The sequence below is a fragment of the Narcine bancroftii genome, chromosome 4 (assembly GCF_036971445.1).
Source record: "Narcine bancroftii isolate sNarBan1 chromosome 4, sNarBan1.hap1, whole genome shotgun sequence".
Taxonomy (NCBI): Eukaryota; Metazoa; Chordata; class Chondrichthyes; order Torpediniformes; family Narcinidae; genus Narcine; species Narcine bancroftii.
The window spans coordinates 271,338,008-271,360,542 of NC_091472.1; positions in this window are offsets into that span (position 1 = coordinate 271,338,008).

Below are 22,535 nucleotides of genomic sequence, written 5' to 3' on the forward strand. Positions count from 1 at the left end.
GAAGTTGTCTATCATAATCCCCAATTTTTTTTTTCAAGAGGCAAACTTTTGAAAAGAAAATATCCAGTGTAATCTGCATACAGAAGTGAAATGAGCATTCAGATATGAGGCAGTTATGTATATTGGAAGAACTGAAGGAACATCAATTTGTCACCAGGTTATTTACATCATTATAATTTTGAATATTATCATAACTTATTGAACTTTCATGAACTTTCATACCCAATGTTATAATTTAAAAAAAATCTTCAATGCCATTATTGGGGTCAATTGGATTTCACATCTTGATATCTTTGATAAAGGAAATGGTCCATTGAACAGCTTAATTTCTAAAAGAATTGCTTTGCATTTACTCATCAGATCCTACACAATTACCACTGCACTTTGTCAATACAGGATGGTATTCCCAAATGAAGGTGAGCTAATATCCCTTTGATATAAAATATAGTAATATTGAGATTGGGCTAAATACTGACTCAAGGTACTTCACACATGTGAATTCAATTCATATCCATGTCGGTATGGAATATGAATCCAGTTAATTAAATACATAAACATTAGATTCTCCTCTTACTATTTCTCATTGAAATCTATCGGTATAAATCTCTGTTCCATTTTTATGTAGCCTCTTTTCTTTATGCCTTGATATTTACTTTATTCATTTCTTCAAATTAAAATCCTGTGAATTGTTAAAAAAAATCATTTAAAATACCCGATTACCATGATTGTAGTTTACCATTCTTTCAATGACTTTCCAAGAACCAACCAATGTCATCTGACTGGTCACAGCCTTCAATTTAAAGTCAGCCATTCTGAAAGATCCTAGGACACTCATCTAATAATAATAGTAGATAATTATTTTCTTGGAATATGTCACAGCAAGAACCACGAAATCTAAACCCACCATCCACCAATGGAATAGTAGAACTTGGATGTATACTGTATTGAACCATAGGAGTGTAGGAATAGAGTTTCACTAAAGAAGAGATTCCGTATAAACACATGAACCTCCACCTTCACCTAAGGAGCCAACATACAGCATTCAGAGTTGGGCCTCTCTATCACATCCTATTCAATTTCATCCCTATCACTTTTGAATCCTTTCCCATTACTCTCTTTTCCCTAAAGCACAGCTCATGACTCAGTGGTTTCATAACAACTATTGAAATGAAGAAACTAAATTAGATTTTTTTATTTGTGAAGTCAGTGAATAAATACTGCAGTGTCTATTTTCTTTAATAATCCTTATAGTTTACATCTATTACTTATTTCGGTTTATTATCCAAATATCTACATCAGTAACAACAGAAAAGTGACTAAACAGACTCAGAATTCCATGCGATAGTTCATGTGATCTTGATTCTAGTGAAGTGAACAACATAGCAAATGTTTAAATGAGTACAGATATTAGGAATGAGTGAGGCCCAGGTGATCCCTTTTCTCACTACGCAGGTTACTCCATCATTATTGATGTAGTATGAATTCCAATTGGTATGAAAAATATAAAGAAATATTCCAAAGAACTTGGCAGCTGTCACAGCTATTTTTCCTGTTACAACATGAGAGAAGCGGCGATTAATTTGTGTTCATCAAGTTCTCACTAAAGTAATAAGACTATGCCAATAATCTACATATAATAGCGATGAGATGAAGGAGTAAATATTGATCAGAATACAAGAATGTTTTTAATCCTAGATTTATTTAAATATGTAAAAATAAACCTCAATCTTCTGACGTAGGATTTGAACTGATATGCCCAGATTTCTGGTTTGCCACTCTGAATGGTAAGTCCAATAATACAATTGCCCTTAGCAACTGGGGAAGCACAGCCTTTTAGTAAAGTTTCTTGAAGGATTTTTTTGAACCATATGTTGAACACTCTTTTCTAATACCTTTTAAAAGACAAGGAAAATGTTATTCCTGTATCAAGATTAAGTGGTTATTTTACTTGATGCTCATCAAATTCACCATCTAACTTCTAATGAAATCTGTAGTGACAAAAATATATTTTTGTAACACCCTTTGATTTTCTTTGGTTTTAAGAAGTTTGGAACTGAATTGTGTTGATAGCCTCATAAATATTGCTCTTGTTTACTCACACTCAACTTCTCCCCATGTGTGGCAGCTTCTGATAGTGAACATTTCATCTGCCTATGAAGCAAAAATGTGCAAATAATCTTAATTTGCCAAAATACTTTTGAAAAAGTTAAAAAGAAACCATGAGCTTGAAGTACTTCTGTTTGATAAATTGTGCTTAGAAACCTTTCAACAAGCAATAGTGGTCATGCTGATACCCTGATGTGCCTTTTGCTTCTGTATTTGACAGCCTTCAAGATAAAACTCATCAGTTTATGGAATCTGCAGAGACTCATCACATTGCTTGTCATTGCTGGTTGTAACCAGATTATCTGCCTGCCAACCAATGATTACATCCCATTTGGCACCATAATCTTACTGTCACAATGGTGGTTACTGGAGGGAAACCAGATTGTAAAACTGGAACAGCCTTTTCTGGGACTTTTACAGATGGCAATGACATCATTTCCTCTCATTCTTCAAAGAACTGGAATGAGAATGCATGGTAAAATTGTTCTTTTAACAAACAAGCAAAAGAATAGGCTGAAAACAAAAAAGAACAAATTAGTGCAATTAATTGTTAAATATATTTTCTGTGTTTGTTTAATCAATACCATCAACTGTGAACTAAAATAGTCAAAAGATTATTGCATTCCAACTGAAAGTTAGAACAGTTTACATAATTAGTAAACATGCAGATCACAAGTGATGATGTGGACACTGAGGAAAGATATTACATCTTCAACAATGTCACAAAGGCAGTTTAACTCTGACAAGTGTGAAACTGCTGCACTTTGGTAAGTCAAACTAGGGTAGAACTTGTACAGTAAATTACAAGGCCCTGGAGAGTGTTATAAAGCAGAAAGACCTTGGGGCAAGGATGAATAATGGTGACTCTTCGCCTGCCTAATGGCAGGAAGAAGGTGATTCAGTGCAATATTACATGGTCTGTACTATGACATGACAATAAAGGCATATTGAAAGTGGCAGCTCAGATGGACAGGGCAGTGAAGAAGCTGCTTGGCACATTGACTTCATGGAGCACAAAACTTGGATCCTTCATAATACAGTTGTACAGTATGTTAGTGAGTTGTACACAGAACTGTACACAGTTCTGGCCACCTAGCCATTGGAATAATCTCAATAAATTGAAAGAGAAGCAGAGGAGATGCACCAGGATGTTGCTGGAACCAGAGGGCTTGAGTTATTTAGCGATGCATGTATTAGTTAGCTGTGCAATATGAAAATGGCTTTGGTTAAATATAAATCATGGAATTTTCCATCAGTGAAGGCTGTAAATATTAATCAAAACAAAGAAAGATATTTTTAGATACAAAGGACATATGCTAATAAAGTAGTAAAATTTTGTTTGAGGGAGAGAATCATTTGTAATTTTATTAATTGGCAAATTAGGCTTGAGGGACCTTTTGACCTGTTCCCATTCTACTAGTATGTATTCTTTCACTTTACCATATCGTAGAACCATAGCACAAAAACAGACCCTTTCACCCTTCTATTCTGTGCTGAACGATATTCTGTCTCGTCCTACTAATCTGCACTCAGTCCATATACCTCCAGACCCCTCCCATCCATGTGCCTGGCAAATTTTTCTCAAATAGTAAAGTTGAGCAAGCATTTACCAATTCAACTCACAGCTCATTCCACACTCCCACCACTCTCTGTGTGAAGAAACTCGACTTGAACTTTTTCCCATTCTCTGGTTTGTATCTCACCTGAACTCAGTGGAAAAATCCTCCTTGGATTTTCCCCGGAGATTCCTGTTTCCTTCCACCATTCGAAACGTACCAGGAGCGTAGGTTAATTGGGCGGCACGGACTTATGATCAAAAATGCCCTGTTACTGGGCTGTATTTCTAAATTTAAAATATAAAGTTAATATCAATATTATATATTATATTATTTATACAAAATAACATGTCAGATCAAATGGAAATGCCTTAAAATAGTATGCTAAGCTAAGGGTCAACATTAAACATCAGAAAAGGTTTACAAAGTTCATTATATCTGAAAAATATACACATGTCAAATGCAAATAATTAAAAAACAATTTACAATATCATTTGGACAATTATCATCATGGCTTTAGCAGGCAAATAATTTAAAGTAAAAATAAAATGCTGGAGAAACTCAGTTGGCCAAACAGTGTTGTTTATATACCAAAGTTAAAGATACAAAACCAAGTTTTGGGCTTGAACCCTTCATCAAGGGATGAAAAAATGTCAGCACATGCCCGAACGGGTAGGGGAGGGGGGGATGGTGGAGGAGTAGAGATAGAAGTACAGTCTCAAAGGCAGGAGATAATAGGTGGATAAGGGAGAGAGAGCACACCAACAAGTAGGGGGAGGGAGGGATGGTCCTGTGAATGGAGAGGGAAGGGAGTGGACAGCTGGAGAAAAGAAGACAAAAGGAAAGTGAAAGGAGGGAGAATGGAGAGCAGGCTAGCAGAAATCAGAGAAGTCGATGTTAATGCCATTTGGTGGAGAGTATTGTTCCTCCAATTTATGGGTGCTCTTGGTGGGATAGTACATGAGGCAATTGTCAGACATGTGAGCCTAGGCATAGAATTGAAGTGGGTGGCCACTGGGAGATCCCTTGTTACACCAGTGATGATCCATTTACACATAAATTGAATTGAATCAGTATCATTTTGTAAGATTATATGTGTAAAAATTATATCCATTCATTCATTTTATATTCTTATTTGCATGGCACTCTTGTAAATCTACTGGTGTCACGGGGCATGTAGTTTATAAGTCCTTCACTGCTGGCAGAAGTTGGAGCCTTTAAAAGAAAGCAAGACCTTCATTTATTTGCAGAATAACTAGGAGCAAAATATACAGCAGAAATGAGATGGCATTTATGGGATCTACACTTTCGACATTGATGTCATGCAAACAGTACCCATCTGCCTCAGCGTCCTTTGGTCAGAATCATGTAAAAGACCAGTGGAACTTCCTGTACTGATTACATCTACAATGTACGAATCAGTTCTGATCTGAAGTTGTCACCCAATCTACGTTTTGACTCACCGACGTGGTGAAGTTGAATATTGTGTCTGTAAAGCTGACCTGGAAGGTCTGGCTGTAAGCCTGGTTGTGGGTGAGAGGGGAAATGCTAGGACAAGTTTTAGACTTTCTATGATTACAAATTGGCATTTTGTCCTCTACATTATGCGAGCAAACAAGATTGTGACCACTTCTCCAAACACCTGAGTTCTGTCTATGTACCTAAGCTAACAATTTCAATTCCTTTCACCATTTCCACACAAATGTGACTGTCTTCAGCGTCATCCAATGCCAGGGTAAGGCCAAAGGTAAAACTTGAAGAACAACACACCATTGTCCTCCCAGACATCCTTAAAACTAATGGCATGAAGAGTAATCCTTTTAATTTTAAGGAACCCCAATCTCTAACTGGTTCCATTGTTTGTATTCTTCTTTGAATACTGTACTCCCATTCTTACCTTTCTTCTCACCTCCCTTCTCACAATGATTTCTTGTTCTACCTGTCTCTTCACCTCCTTTGTCCAATACGCATCACCTCTTAGCCTCTGTCCAGGTTAATATCGTTGATATCTCCCCTTCCCACTTATGCGTCGATAAATGTTCCCGACATTTCTACCCTTGGATGGTGCCTGACCTACTGAATTACTCCATTAGCTCGTTGTTTGCTCAAGATTCTGGCATTTGTAGTTTTATGTTTCTCCATCAATTTGGCACCTGGTAAGAGGCTTTGCACCATTGTCCAATTCTTTGTGTGAGGGTTCAGAACAATCACTACTTTACTGTTAATCATTTCAAAATGAGGCCCTAATTATGCTGGTTAAATGCTATAATTTTCACTTGAGGTGCCAGGTTGTGTAGTTTAAATTTGATTAGTAGAATTTTGACTTTACTTAGATTTTTAGCATTTCTTTTGAGTTTAAAGTTTATGCGTCTGGAGTCTATTAGCTAGAAAATCCATTGCATAATATTTTTCTCAGTATTATATGGCTGAACATTAATTTACTTGGAGTGAATCATGGTAACAAATGTTTCCAGGTTATTTTGCATCATTCTGGAAATTCAGACACTTCTCAACATTAGTCTCTCTAATATCCTTGGACCAAATTATTCTTGAACTGATCATTCTTGGAAAGCATGGTCTCCCTTGCACAGCACTGCTGTTGGGAAAGCCATAGAAAAATAATTTACTTCATTTTCACACTCGAGCCCAGGCCTCCTGCACTGCACTGCATGCCAACTCCCCACATCTGAGGCCCTCAGCTTTGTAATCCTCCCCCAAGTGTTGAAAACCTCAGTTCCCTGCTCTGCCTTAGTCCTAACATGTTGTCAGTCCTAAACCACCCAAGTTCCAAGTGGTAGACTCTTGTTCCTGATTTTGAAAACTCTCACTCCACCACCTCACCATCTCAGAATTAAGTGCGCAACAATCATGTGCTGCTTTCTTCATCCCACTGTTGCACTTCATAAGAAATACTAGGGTACAATGGTGTTCAACCCCGCTGAGGCCTCAGAACAACTTGATCAGTCTGGAACTAGATTCTTTAATCATACCCTCAGAAATCCATCCATACAGCCGTGAAAGTACAAAAGAATTTCTTGATTATATATGCCTAAGTTTCTCGGCAAGACTATTTATAAGCTTTATTCACAGTATTGGAACAATGTGTTTCCTAACAAATTGGATCAATGGAATGGTGCCAGTTCTCTTATAGGGAGCATGCTTTAGTTGAAAGCAGAGATACCTTCTGCACTATCACTTCCTCCTTCACCAAATACATTTTGTTGGTCTACAAATGGGATATTGGATTATTATACAGACCCAGAAGCTGGTACACATTGTGTTGTACATTAGTCTATGCTGAGAAAGTTTGAAAACTTTGTTGGAGAACAGAATGCATCAAAACATATTATGCCCAGTGTTTTTATCTTTGTTTCCAACCTCAAAATTTTACCAGAAATCCCTGAATGATTTGATTTGGTTTGTGGGAGGTAACTTTTTTTTTTCAATTTACCACATTCTTGGCTTGAACCCAACCCTCCCAGGAATCTTTTGATCAGAGATTTGAAAGGCATAGAATTACACCAAGCATTCCTCAGTTTCCCTGTGATAATCAATTCAACAGTCACAGAGGAAGAATGATCCAATACAGCGATAGTGGCTCCTGCCTCAATTTAAAACATTGTGCCCACAACTATTACAGGGTCTTTTATTCCACTAGAAGATGTAAAATGAATTCCTATATCTGCAGTTGGACAGCGTACGGAGCACATAACCATTCTCCATAGACACATGAGAGACTTTAAAGGCTGGTCTTGATAAAGGGATTCGACCATAAACTTATTTTTCTCTTGCTGCTGCTGCTAGACCCACTGAGATCCTCCAGCAGATTACAAATTTTCTTCTCCTTTTTCAATCCTCGTTTTGAAATCTTAGTTCGAGAAATATCAAATGATTGCCAAGAAATGCTTGTTAACTTGCTGTAAGTTAAGTAAATAAGTAAAGTGTAAGTATCATTTGGTTGGTCTGACATGTATTTGATAATGGCTGCTTGAGGACTATGAATTTACAAGATCTTATGCATCGTTTAAGGGAAAGGCAGGAAGTGACAATTTAGGTGTGGCAGGGTGGTGTAATGGTTAGAGCCAAGCTGTTACTCTGCCTGCGGGCAGAGTTCAAACCTGCCACTGTCTGTAAGGAGGTTGCAAGTTCTCCCCGTGATCTCTGGGTGCTCTGGTTTCCTCTCACATTCTAAGGGCATGCAGGCTAGTAAATTAATTGGTCGCATGGATGTAATTGAATGATGCGGGCTCATGGGCCAGTAGGGCTTGTTACCATCCTGCATCTCTAAATTAAATGAGGTCTGGCATGAAAATAGGCTCGTTGACCCAGCAAATATGTGCTAACCACCCATTTACAATAATCCCACATAATACTTTTTTATTTATTTTCACATTGTCATCATCTGTCCCCAAATTCTACCTTTCAATTGCTGTCTGGGTGAAATTTACAGTGGCTAATTACCCTGGAAGCTACATGTCTTTTTAGATATGGGGGGGGGGGGGAAACAGGAGCACCCAGAGGAAATACATGCAGGGAAAACTGCACACTCGACATGGACAACACCCAAGGTTAGGATTTAATCTGGGTTTATAGCTCTATGAGGCAGAACCTCAACAAGCCATGATGCCACCCCTTAGCTTCATCAATGAAGAAGGCAAATGCAATGCTGGTATCCATTTCAAGAGGAATAGAACATAAGAGCCAACATTATCAGGCACTCGTGAGATTTCACTTGGAGCATTGTTAAGAGTTTTGGGATCATCATTTAAGAAAGAATGTATTGACATTGGAGAGGATTCAGAAGATATTCACAAGAGTGTGTCTGGAAACAGTCATAATATGAGAGAGGTTTGATGATTCCTGGGCTGTACTTGTTGAAATTTGGGAGGATCTTATTGAAACATTTTGAATGTTGAAAAGCACAGAGAAAAGTTGAAAGGCTGTCTCCCATGGTAGGAGGATCTAGGACAAGACTGAACAACTTCAAGATTGAAGGGTGTCCACTTAGATGTGGAGAAATTTGTTAAGCCAGACGGTGGTGAATCTGTCAAATTTGTTGCCACAGGCGGTTATGCAGGCTGTCATTGGGTATATTTAAGGCATAGATTGACAGGTTATTGATTAGCCAGGGCATCGAAGGATATGGGGAGAAGGGTGTGAATGAGACTGAGTGGGAGAATGGGGCTGAGTGGGAGAATGGATCAGCTAATGATTAAATGTCAATGCAGACATGATGGAATAAATAACCTAATTCTACTTCTATGTCTTACAGTCTTATGATGCATAGAAGGTCAAGCATCAAAGCTCAAGCTTATTCCCGGTAATGATGAAATAGCTCAGGAATGGAATGTATTGTCTAGGTTCAGGATCAATTGCCCAACAGTTTTTTTCTCCTGGATCAGCTTCCTTTGATACCTCCTCACCCTCCAACTCAAACACAAGAAAGATTTCACAAAAGAATAAATTGTTGCAGCTCACACTCAAGTTTCTTGAATGATGGATGAAAAGAAAACAAAAGTTAAACAAACTATGAAGCAAATTGAAATATCAGGTAAGTTTAACTCCAAACTCATTGCAAGAAATAGAATTCAAGAGTAGAACAAAAATCACCCACATCAATAGAATATTGAATGAGAAAAATTTAAAAAAATGTGAATGCTGGAAATCTGAACTAAAACCAGAAAATACTGGTAATTATCAAAAGGGCAGGTAGTATCTGTGAAGAGAGAATGAGACTTAACTTCTCTAATTGATCAGAGATTCATTGAATGTTGGATTACATGCACTATACAACAGTGCAAAATAAACCATGTTCTACTCCAGTTCTGTTGACTTCAATGGAATTAAGTTTGGAAATGGAGTGCATTTTAAAATGGAGTTATTATTTTTATGTTGGTTTACTGGTTGGGGGCTGACATTAATTCTTTAAATAATGGCTTTGGCCATCTCAGGATTCATGCATTGAATCTCAAGCTGAGGGCATAGGAGTTGGAGCAAATTGTAAGATGACAGGCGAACACTGGACAATAAAACTGATTGGACTCCTAAGTTGGAAGCCTGAACAACCCAGTTCTATGCTGTAATAGGGCAGGATCAAGGTTACCATTTCACTTACTCTTCATACCAGATGTATTTAATGGAATGCATTTAAATTCTTCAGTTACCATGGAGGAATATACATCAAGATCAACAACCCACTCCTCAGGATATTATTGAAGTAACTTAAACATTATGTTGGTGCTGCAACATTGCACATTTCGCTCCCACTGGGAGCTAAACTTTTTGTTCCACACTTTTTTTCAATGGAGCTGAGATTTGGAATTATAAAGTAGTAAATTATTTATAAAAGCATGAAATGTTACCTTAAATGTGTTATAAATTATTCATACGTAACTTTGAGACTGATATTTCAACAAGTCATGCAATGTAAAAACACACCATTTGTCCTACTCTGCCCATACCAGCTATCTCATACCCATCTACACTTGTTCCATAGACTTGCATTGCTTGGACATGCAAGTGCTTGCATAGTGTGAGAATACTTGCCTTCACCACCCACTTAATTAATACCCTTCAGATTCCAATGCTTTGTTAATTTAAAAAAAATCTACTTCAGATTGTCTCTCAATCTCATACCCCTTACCTTAAACCTCTGCCCTCCACCACAAGGCATCTTGACCCTGCATACCACCACACAAAAATTATATATATATAATTCAGATGGATCTCTGCCAATTCCCTGCACCTGTTCTTCAGAAAGGTCATGCAAGTACTGTACATAAATACAATCATAGCATGGAGCATGGAAACAGCCCACTTGGCCTACCTCATCCATGTCAATTATGATGTTTTTCCAAGCTAATCCCACTTCTTTGCATTCGGCCCTTTGCCTTTCTGGCCCATGTACCTGTCGAAATTCCCTTAAATGCAACACTTGTAACTGCCTTTATCACCTCCCCTGCTCATTTGCTCTAGATAGCCAGAGTTGCTGTACCCTCAGAGAGATCTGGACCCTCAGAAAGAGGGGAGCAGAGACAATGCTGTCATACATAGAGGCTCCATATAGGCTTGAACGGCCTATTAAAGGAGCCAACAGTAGTTGTATTTAAAATTCTGTGACTGCAGGGTCTGGACTCAAGATGGCGGTGACCCTATGTTTGGCAGCAGCCACCAGGGGTTGGAGACTCCAGGGAAGCAGAGGAGTGGGGAAAGGTACAAGAAAAGGGGAGAACACCCTCCCCCCAACTGAGAAGGAGAGGAGAGGAGAAGACCCACGGTACAGTGACCATGCCAGTGGACCGTTAAGGTGTTCTGCAGCTGAAGGACCCACACAGGTGGCGGCCTGCTGGTGACTCGAGGCGAGGAACTCACGGAGGCTTCATGCTGCTGGAAACTGTGGTCAAGGGACTCACGCCAGGCTGTGGACTGCTGGTGACAGGATCAAAACTGGCCGAAGGGATACCAAGTACTGGAATCAGGATGCGACAGGGTGCTGAGGGTGTTGAAAGGTTCCTAATAGTATCGGAGGTTTGAATCTGGAGCTTGCATGGCTGATGGTTTGGACTGGACTCTGTGTGGGAACTCTCTTTTGTTTCTTTTTCTCTGACTGTGAGGCACTTCAGGCAATTTCTGCCAATGGCAAATCTGTCTGCCTTACGGTGGACAAAAACAATTTTGTGTAATATGACATTTTTAATTACATGACAATCACTTGAACCTTGAATCTAGAAATTGTCCTTAAATTCTTCTTTAGCCTGTGCCCTACAATTCTACACTGAGCTGACCAAGGGTAAAAAAAAAGTATCTGAATATCTATCCTACCTATGGCCCTCATAATGTTACAAACCTCTACAAGATTACTCCTCAGTTTATTATTTTCCAATAAGACCAATTCTCTGTTTTTTGGGGGTAGGATCTAAATGGGTGACAGCTGGAATCCAATGTAACTGTTTCACATCCATTGACTTTTCTCTATCTATTCTACTAGAAGTCTACAACAATCTAAGGTCCCATCAAGGAAATAGCAACCAGAATAAAAACAGAATTTTGAATGATTTAATATTACTTCAAAAAAGTTGAGAATCATATTTTCATTACTGTTCTTTGCTAATGTATGATGCAAAGTTCAATAGGATGATGGTTTGTCTCAGGAGAGTATGATTAAGAATTGTAAAAACACGATGCTGGAGAAACACAGCAGGTCAAACTGTCAAGCCTTGAGGAAGTGCTCAAGCCTGAAATGTTGGTTATGTATCTTTAACTTTGCTTTATAAAGTACACTGTTTGACCTGCTGACTTTCACCAGCAGTGTTTTTGATTCAATTATAGTGTCTGTAGACTTTCATGTTTTACTCATGATTAAGGATTGGTTTGTTCTTTGACTTACTGGCTTTTGTTACTGCTGGTATTGGAGATACACCAGCCTCTGTCCGACATGAGAATTGTTTGTTTCAACAATCCTTTTCTTGTCTTACAAAATAGCAAGTACTTCTGGGAAATCACAGTCATCTCAATTAGAATCACATACTCAAAGCCCTTGCACTTTTGGGCAGAGTTTCAATAGTGAAATAGCATTTTTTTGATTGTCATGGAATATCAATGAATAACAGAGTGGGCAAAACCTCACAATGACCATAATGACCTTCTGTAATGATACTTAATTACTTTTGGCTGTGCAGCTGATAATTAGGTAGGGGTCCAATTAACTCCCACCTAGATACATTTTCAATGATTGGTGCTGTGAGGTATTTAGAAAAACATGAAATATCTAGGGCACTCACCCACTTTAATCAAAATATTGTTTAAATATTTCTAGTGAAATAATGGGAATTTATATTGTTTTATATTTATGAAATCCAATCTTATTCTGACCCTAATAATCTAATGAAATTGATCGTATTACTTATTATTTAAGCAATTCATGGAGAGAAAAAATTATGGAATGAAAAATCACAGGGTCATCAAGGTCTCATTTCTTGATGACATCACATTATAATGCTTAACTTTAATTGGCATGCAAGAAATTATCATCCACTCTTTCAAATGACCCTTAATAAGTAGTTTTAGCATCAAAATGTAATCTGCTACAGCTGATTATTGCTCAGCATAGCCAGTGCACATTGTTCACCTAAATCAATGAAGTCAAGGCCAAAATCACAATTCAACCAAAAATAATTATCAAGTGGGTTTTCTGTTTTTCATAGCCAAGAAATGGAAATGATATAAAGTATGTATAGACATTTTTTGTGGAAGTTTTGTATTTGAGATTACACTGACGTAAATACCCCAAGAAGAATAAACAAGACTTTATTTCCTTCCATGAACATTGTAAAGGAAGTCATTCAGCCTAACAGAGTTGATCATATCATTATTACTGTGCCTAAAGAGGTATGCAGCTGCACAAAACAATGCAAAGATATTGGCCTGGAATTTATAGTCAGTTGTGAATTGACAGCATTAACCTTTTGTCTCAAAGAAATCTGCCAAAAATGTTCTAGTAAATTCTACATCATGGGCAGCACCTTTTCCAAAGTCAGTTATTGTTATCAGTTGAAAGAGATTCCCTGCATTAAGCAATGACCAAGTCAGTGTGATGTATGAAGGCGTCACTCTCTCATTCTTCATGTATGTGTTCAAATTGTGATCCTGATCATAATCTTTTAGTGCAAAATAAAAGCAGAAACTCCCTCAGATGGTCAGTCAGGTTCTGTGGAAAGAGAAATAGAGTTAATATTCCCGCTTGAATACCTTTCAACAAAACAGTTAACTCTGGTTCTCTTTGCACAGATGCCTGCTGAGATATTTTTAACACCCAGTCTTCGCAGTTCACACATACACACGCACACACACATATATATCTATATATAGTGTCTCAAAGCATTCATGCAGACATTAAAATGGCCAATAACATAAAAGTTGTAGATCCTAAAACTGAAATAAAAACAGGAAATATTATAAATCTTGCACAGGTGAGGCAATAACTGTGATCTGATTTCTTTCAGGAAATAAAGGTTAGAGTTGTTCACATTATTTGGAGAGATTCCCTTTTGGCATTGACCTTTTGTGCAGACGTATACAAATTAGGGATAGCAGTACCTCGTGCAGCACACATCTTTACTTCCACACTTTCCAGATGAAGATTGGCATATATTAACGAATCTGCTTTAAATGATCAATGACAATCAAAATATCTCCACATCTTGTTTTCTATTTTTTGTTGATCATATCCTCATCTGCCAAATTATAACTAATAAATTCTTTATGTTCTACATTAAAATACAATGGCCAGTGATACTTGTAAATTATATGGCTTTTGATGTAAATATGTCAAAACACTTCAGTGGGAGAAAGCAGATGGTAAGTTAAGAGGTAAAAAAATGATCAGAAAATCTTGTCCAAGACAAATTGGGTGTAAACAACCAGGGAAGGTTAGCATGGGAGTTTAAAAGAGAAGAACCAAGAAAATTTGAGGCTTCTTCACCAATGGCACAGGTAGTAGGTTAAAAAAAATGACCAGAGGAGGCTGGGTTATTTTGGAGTTCTTGACGATGGGAGGAGGTCACTGATGTAATGAGTAAGTTTTATTCTAAAGAGTTAGAGCTCAGTAACTTTCAAGGCCAGGAGTTTTTGCTGCCCAAATACATCAATTAACCTACAAACCCCATAATGGGATGAGTACAGAAGAGTAGTTCATTGCCAGTATGATCATGTGGGCTGAAAAGCCTGCCTCTGTCCTTAACTCTTTAACAAAGTTTGAATCCAGAGTAGGTCAGTGACGACCTCGTGGAAGGCATATAAGATTTAATCCAGGATGAAAGATGTATGGAGAGGGCAGGACAAAAAAAAAAACATTCAATAGGGGTATCAATTTAAGATAGATTGCTTTCAGTGGTGGAAAAAAAAATGTAGAGGTAAAACATGCTCAGCTCTCCAGACAGAAGTAAAGTCATCTTGACAATTGATGGAAAATGGAGTTTGAATGATCAGCATGAAGTTGAACAGATTGCAAGACTTGAGAACTATCTGCTTTCGTCTTAAATTGGTTGGGTATGGGATAGTATCGACATGTATTCTCTGCTTGAAAGTGAAGTTTGCTTGTTATTAAGCTTCAGAAAGCTATGATTGATCTTAGAAGTGATATCCAATCTGCACCTGGACAATATAAAAGCAATAGATATATCAAGAGAAAAGGCCTTTGGAAATTAATGTGGAACAGTGGGAAGATTAGCCATTGCTAAAGGTTCACTCAGATTGTGTGAGACAAAGTGCAGAAACAGCTAATATTGAAGTGATGTTAGAGACTAGTGTCTGGCTATATTGAATGTGATGGAATTACTGAGAGATAGTACACTTTGAGAGATACATGAAATGTGATTTACAAATCAGCTTGAGTTGATTCAGTGCTCTGGGAAGTCTGAAGGCATTCATGCAGAGAGAAAAGTTTGGAAAGCAGGGTGGAAAGAATAGATGGCATTTTTATGGCTAGTGATATCAATTTTAAAGGGAGAAAGGTCTCAGGGAAAATAAATGAGGTGTAAAGAATTAGTTGAAAAGGTTCAAGAAAGTAGAAAGTAGATTAAAGGGTGGGGTAATGGGGAGATAGTATAAGAAGACAGGAGTTGAACCAAGATTTCAAGCAGAACTAGTGGAAAGAAAATAGCAGCAATAATATTTTCCCCAGTCACAAAATTTCTGCAATGGCTCATTTTTTTTTCCTACACTACATAAATACTGATCACAAATGTAACACATTTTCTTCGAAATGCCTTGAAATGTTCAGTGGTTCCATCTTTCAAAGGTTCCTTTTTTATTGTCACATAATAATGAAATAAAAATGCACATACATGATATACATCAACTTTTGCCTACTGTAAACATTGCTTGGTGTCCCAAACAATAGAAGAAGTCACTCGGAGTCACCGAGTGTCTATAGATTCATCCCCTGCGCTCCTGCAGCCTCTGTATCTTCACAGTCTCCAGTTCAAATCATCAACAACTCGAGTTCCAAATCCAAATCACTGATACAATCAGGGAACCTTCAACACCTGTGGCCATTTCTGCCCTCAGCACCCTCTCAAATCCTGGTTCCAATAGCTGGTTCCCTTAAACCAGTCTTCAGCTGCCTTTAGTCTGTGTGGGTTCTTTGGTAGCAAGACGTCAGCAGCCTACAGCCTGTGTGAGTTTTTTCAATTGCTGAGCACCTCACTGGTCCACTGCCATGGTCATTGTCAAGCAAGATCATCACTTTTGCTTCTCTTTCTCGGAGGGGGGGGGGGTGGTGTTCTCTCTGTTTTTGGTGGTCTGCCTTGGTCCGTTGCTCTCCCGGAGTTTGCACCCCTCATGGTATGCAACCCAGCATAGGCTCCACTATCTAGGGTATAGAACCCATTGTTGCAGGATTTTAAAAAAAACACCGTCGGCTCATTTAACAGGCTGATAAAGCCTGTACGGAGCTGTGGATATTAGGAATGGGAGGTAGGATTCTGCAGAGCAGCACTGCATCTTTGTTCCCCACTCTCCCTGGCCACACCAAGGAGACCTGGCAGAGCCACCATGTTTTTGATTCAAAAATTTGTATGTTTTATAATGATTTCTAGAATTCCAAGGTGGAAATTGGACCAGCTAACTTCTCTTTAAATGACAATTGTCAGTTTGTACTGTGCAGTTAAAATCCTACCTTTGTGGAAAACAAACACACATTTTGTAGCTCACATGATTAACTGCTGCTCATTCATGGAGATCTGCTGTGGAAAGAGAGAAGAGGTGCATTTGCATATCATGCTTCTTCATCTGAAGCGTGTTCACCATCAATTAACAGGTGTTTCAGTGTAATTTAATTATACTTTCATAAATTTCATAGGAGTATAACAAATGTACATTTAACTATAATAATAATTTGTCCTTTTATTTCTCTTCAAATGATGCTGAAAAGAGAATCCTGCAGCTTATATTGTTTGTTGAGCTGTGATGCACATGTGGCACATTTACTTTTGTCTCTTCAAAGCACAACACTGCTGTGCAGCAATAAGCAAGTCACTTTTCTTTGGGCGAACCCCTAGGAGTCTCTCTGTGGAGAGTAGCTCTTGATTCATTCACATCAGTGTGACTCCAGTCTTGCACTTCCACTGCCAAAGTCCTGTACTGGAATTACTCCAGAGTAAACAACTGAACATGCACTGTTTAACCGGGAACCCAGAGGCTCATGGCAGCAGCAAAATAATTTCCCATTGCTACTTTGCGTTTTCTTGCATTTGTGCATGGAAATTAATCATTTTACACGGAAGATAATTTAATGAATTTTAAAGGGTACATTTCACATTTGATTTACTTTCTTGGAACAAACTTTGATGCAAGTACACACTCTGAATACTGCTTACACAAGTATTGGTACCTTTCATTTTAGTATATTATGTTACTTGGCACAGAATTCAATGTATTGAATTTGATTTGTTACTGCCATTTTAACATTTTTACTCCATCCCTTAATACTTGCTCTGCATTTGACCACTGAAAGTCACTGTTCATTCAGTTTTATTGTACTGTTGATAGGAACGAGAGGGTGGTGGGGAGTATCGCCATTTTCACCCAGCCTCCCAACATGGTCTGAAATATGACTGAGTGGCATATTCAAGGATGTTACAACTGCATGGCATAATCATAGATTTCAACCTGGCTTTCTCCGCAGATGTCAATGGCACTCTAACATGACATCATCGGGCTTTAACGACAAAAATCTGATGAATTCATTTGCAGGCAAATAAGTTTATTTAAGGGGAGGGTTAAGACTCTCCTATGTGAGCCCAGAATTAGTTGGAACGTCACCCAAGGGTTACAACAGAGAAGTTAACTGGTATTCAGAGCTGTTATATCAACATTCTAGCATATTAGTTGCAAATCTCTCTTTGCCTTTTAAATATTACTTAAATGGAAAGAGCATGTTTCTTTATCTTCATTCTGATATCTCCTTCCATTTTTTTTGGATCACTGTCTCCATCTCAGGAGAGAAACTAGCCACCAATATTTACTATAAACCCACTGATTCCTGCAGCTGCCTTGACTATACCTCTTCATACCAGGTCTATTCTGATTCCACTGAATTTGATCTCAAGATGAATCTTTTTGTCCCAGGAGAGATGAAATGTTCCCACATTTAGGAAATGTGGTTTGCCTTCTGCTGTGGTTGATGGAACTTTCACTCACATTTCTTCCATTTCCCTGCCATCTGCTTGTACCTGCCCCCTTCTCCTCATACAGAACTAGAGATCCCTTGACCCTCATATTTCACATTATCAGCACCTGCATCCAAGCATATTGTCCTTTTTCATTTCTGCCAGCTGCAATGGGATCTCACCACCAGTCAGATAATCCACTCCTCATACTTTCTGCTTTTCGCAGTGACTGCTTGATTCACTTAGCCCTACCCACCCACTTATCCCTGTCCCCTGACATTTTCCCCTGCAACTGCTGGAAGTACAAAATTTGTCTGTATATCTCCTCCCTTGCTACCATCCATGGACCTAAGCTCTTCCCAGCAAAGATTCAAGTACACCTTTTCCAATCATCCCAAAATAGCTCTTGGGACACTGAGGAGCAGAGAAGTAGGCAGATTTTGGAATGGTGCAGGAAATACAGGTTTGTTGTTATAGGAGATTTCAACTTCCCTAATATGGACTGGCACCTACTGTCTGCAAGAGGGATAGATGGGGTTGAATTTGTCAGGTGGGTTCAAGAAGGATTCTTGATATAGTATGTGGACCAGCCGATAATCCTGGGTAATGAACCTCGTCAAATGGTGGACATCTCGGTGGATGAGCATTTTGGTGAGAGTGACCACATTTCCCTCAGCTTTAGCATAGCTAAGGATAAAAGCAAACAAAATAGGAAAGTGTTAAATTGGGCAAGGGGTAATTATGATGGTATGAGGCAGGAACTAATGAGAGTAAATTGAAAACAGGTTCAAAGGTGAAAGTACAGAACTAAAGAGGAGGGAGTTTAGGGACCACTTGTGCAGGTTTCAGGATGGGTTTATCCCACTGGAACAGGGAAAAGATGGTAGGAAAAGGGATGATGAAACAGGTGAGGCAGCTAATCAAAAGGAAGAATAAAGCATACATTAGAAGTAGGAAACAGGAAGGGCTCATGAGAAGTTTATGGTAGCTATGAAGGAGATTAAGAAATGTCTTAGAAGAGCTTGAAGTGGGCATGAGAAGGACTTGGAATTTAGGATTAATAGAAGAGAATCCCAAAGCTTTCTTTGTGTATGTGAAGAAAAGAATGATGAGAATGAAGGTGAGGCCACTAAAGGATAAAGGAAGTAACATGTGCTTGGAAGTGGAGGAGGGTGGGGAGGTCGTAAATGAATACTTTGCCTCAGTATTCATAAGAGAAAAGGGCCAGGATCAGGGTGAGGTTGGAATTGTGTGCTGGACAATGTTGAGATTAAGGAAGAGGAAGTGTTGGATCTTCTTAAAAACATTAAGATTGAAAGTCCCCGGGGTCAGACGTGATATATCCTAGGTTGCTGTGGGAAGTGAAAGAAGAGATAGCTGAGGCAGTGGCTATGATCTTTGAGTCCTCTTTGACCACAAGGGAGGTGCTGGACAATTGGAGAATGGCAAATTTGGTCGCTTTGCTTAAAAAAAGATAACAGGGAGAATCATGGGAATTGTAGACCAGTGAGGCTTATGTCAGTGGTGTGCAAACCATCGGACAGGATTCTTAAGGGTAGGATCTATAAACATTTGAAGAAATACAGTCAACTGAAGGATAGTCAGCATTGCTTTGTGAAGGAAAGGTCATGCCTCACAAGCCTAATTGAGTTTTTTGAGGATGGAACAAAGGAAATTGATGAGGGTTGGGTGATATATGTGGTCTATATGGATTTTAATCAGGCGTTTGATAAGGTTCCCCATGAAAGATTTGTGCAGAAAATCATGACACATGGAATCCATGAAACTTTGGCTGTGTAGATAAAAAATGTTGGCTTGCATGTTGAAAGCAGGGAGTAAAAGTGGAAGAAAAGTGTTCTGCCTGGAGATCAGCGACTAGTCGAGTTCCAGAATGATCTGTTCTGGGATCCTTGCTATTTGTGATTTTTATAAATGATGTAGATAAAGTTTGCAGATGATACAAAAGTTGGAGAAGCTATGGATGGTATAGAAGTTTGTCGTAACTTACAAAAAGATTTAGACATGATGCAGAATTAGCAGGAAAAGTGGCAGATGGAGATCAATCCAGATAAGTTTGAGGAAGGAAAAACCAGAAGGCTGAATACAGGGTTAATGGTCATTTACTTTGGAATGTAGATGAACAGAAGGACATTGGGGTCCAAATCCATACACTCCTTAAGGTTGCCGTGCAGGTTGATAGGATAGTTAAGAAAACTTATGGGATGTTAGGCTTCATTAACGGGGGGAAGAATTCAAGAGATGCAAGATCATGTTGCAACTCTACAAATCTTTAGTGAGACAACACTTTGAGTATTGAGTTCAGTTCTGGTCACCTCATTATTGGAAGGATGTGGAGGTTATGGAGACAGTGCAGAGGAGGTTTACCAGGATGCTACCTGGATTGGAAAATGTCTTATGAGACAGCGATGGGACTTTTCTCTTTGGAGCATAGAAAGATTAGAGAAGACTTATAGAGGTATGAGAGGCATAGATAGTATAGACAGTCAGTATCTTTTTCCTAGGGCAGGAATAGCAAACAGTAGAGGACATATGCACAAAGTAAAGGGAGGGAAGTTTTGGTGAGATATTCAGGGGCAAGATTTTTTTACACAGAGAGTGTGGGTGCCTGGAATGCCGTGCCAGGGATGGCAGTGGAGGATAAAACATTAGGGGCATTTAAGAAATGTTTAAACAGGCACATTGATGGAAGAAATTAGAGGGTTATTGGGTAGGAAGGGTTTAGTATGTTTTTTTAAGGAATATATGGATCGGCACAACTTAGAGGGCTGAAGGACCTGTACTGTAGTATACTATGTTCTATGGCATTTGGTGCTGATGATGTGGCCTCTTCTTCATAGGTGAGACCAAATGTCGACTTGGTGACCATCTTGCAGAGCACCTGCACTCTGTCTAATTTTGCCATTCTCAGCTCCTGGTTATAGGGCATTACTACTTTAGCTTTCATTCTCACACTGACCATCTAACTTTGTCCTTCATCCCTGCCAGATTGAGGCCAAACACAAAGAAGAAGAACAAATACCTCATATTTTCCAAGGGTATTCTACAACCCAAATGTCTGAACATTCAACTTTCCATTGTCAGGTTATTCCCTGTACTCCCTTCTCTCCTTCTGATCCAACCAGGTTCTCCCTCCCTAACTGGTCCCAGCTGCCTATCACCACAGCAATGCTATTACAGCACTCGTGACCTGGGTTTGAATCCGACACTGTCTGTAAGGAGTTTGTACGTTCTCTCTGTGTCTGTCTGGGTTTCCTCCGGGTGTTCCAGTTTCTTTCCACCCTTCAAACATACAGGAGTTGTAGGTTAATTGGGGTATTTGGATGGCACAGGCTTTTGGACCAGAAGGCCTCAGTCCAAAAAGAGTGTGGACACCTGCCAACTGACCATTCGTACTCACATCCACAGTGATGAAGTGTTTTGTGGTCTGGAGATGAAGAAATCCAGGATCCAATTACACAGTTGGATATTGAAGCCAAGGTCTTGGAATTTACTGATAAATTTTGAGAGAATAATGGTGTGGAATGTTGAATTATAGTCGATAAAGAATATTCTGATGTATGCATCTTTGATGTTCTTGTGTTGCCTCATTTTGTGTAGATCCAGTGAGATGGAACAGTCTCCATTAGTACCAGAGCACCACATGGCTGCATTCTTAGATGTCCCAGCCCCAACCTGCTCTAGTTGCTTTATACCTATAACTGCATGGCTCAGTATAATAAAACACAATTTAAAACTTTTCTGATGATACCTGATAGTGGGCTGTATAAAAAGGGCAGGAAGTCAGCATACAGGATGGAGATATAAAACTTGGCTGAATGATGTAGTGCAACAACTACTCACTCAATGTCGCCAAAACCAAATAACTGATTGTAAACCAGGAAATGAAACACAGAGGTGCACAGTCCAGTGATTATTGGGAGATTAGAGGTGGAGAGGGTGAACAAATTTAAATTCCTGGGAGGCACTATCTTAGAGGACCTTTCCTGGACCCAATACCATCATTAAAAAAGCATATTAGTGACTCTATTTCCTCAGGTGTTTGCGGAGGGTTGATATAACATCAGAAACTTCAGCAAACTTCTACAGTGTGCAGTGCAAAATATGCTAACCAGCTGCATCATGGCCTGGTATGGGGTCATCCTTACCTCAGAGTGGAAAGCCTTGCAAAAGGTGAAGGGAACAGCCCAGTTCACACAGGCAAAACTTTCCTCACCATCAAGAAAATCTAACATAGAACATTGTCATCGGAGAACAGTAGCAATAATCAAAGATCCACACTTAACAGGGTGCACTCTTTTCTCACTGCTGCCATCAGGAAGGAGGTATGGATGCCACTAGACTGGTATCCCCAGGTTCAGGAACAGTTGCTACTCCTCTATCATCTGGCTTCTGAACAAAAGGCTCAATCAGGGACTCCTTTAAGGACTCTTAATTTGCACATTATTTATTAGTGAATATGTATTTTTTTCTACATTGCACAGTCAGTTTCTTTACATTTCTCATTTCTCTCCTTTGTGTACGTATTATTTTCTTGAGTACAGTTTTCTCTCTTGAGTAGAAATTTTGCCTGGCCCACAGGAAAGAAAGAATCTCAAGGTTATATATGATGTCATGTGTGTTCTCTGAAAATAAATTTGAACTTTGATATAGTTTAGGGTTTTCCTTGTCCACTTAGATTTCCTTT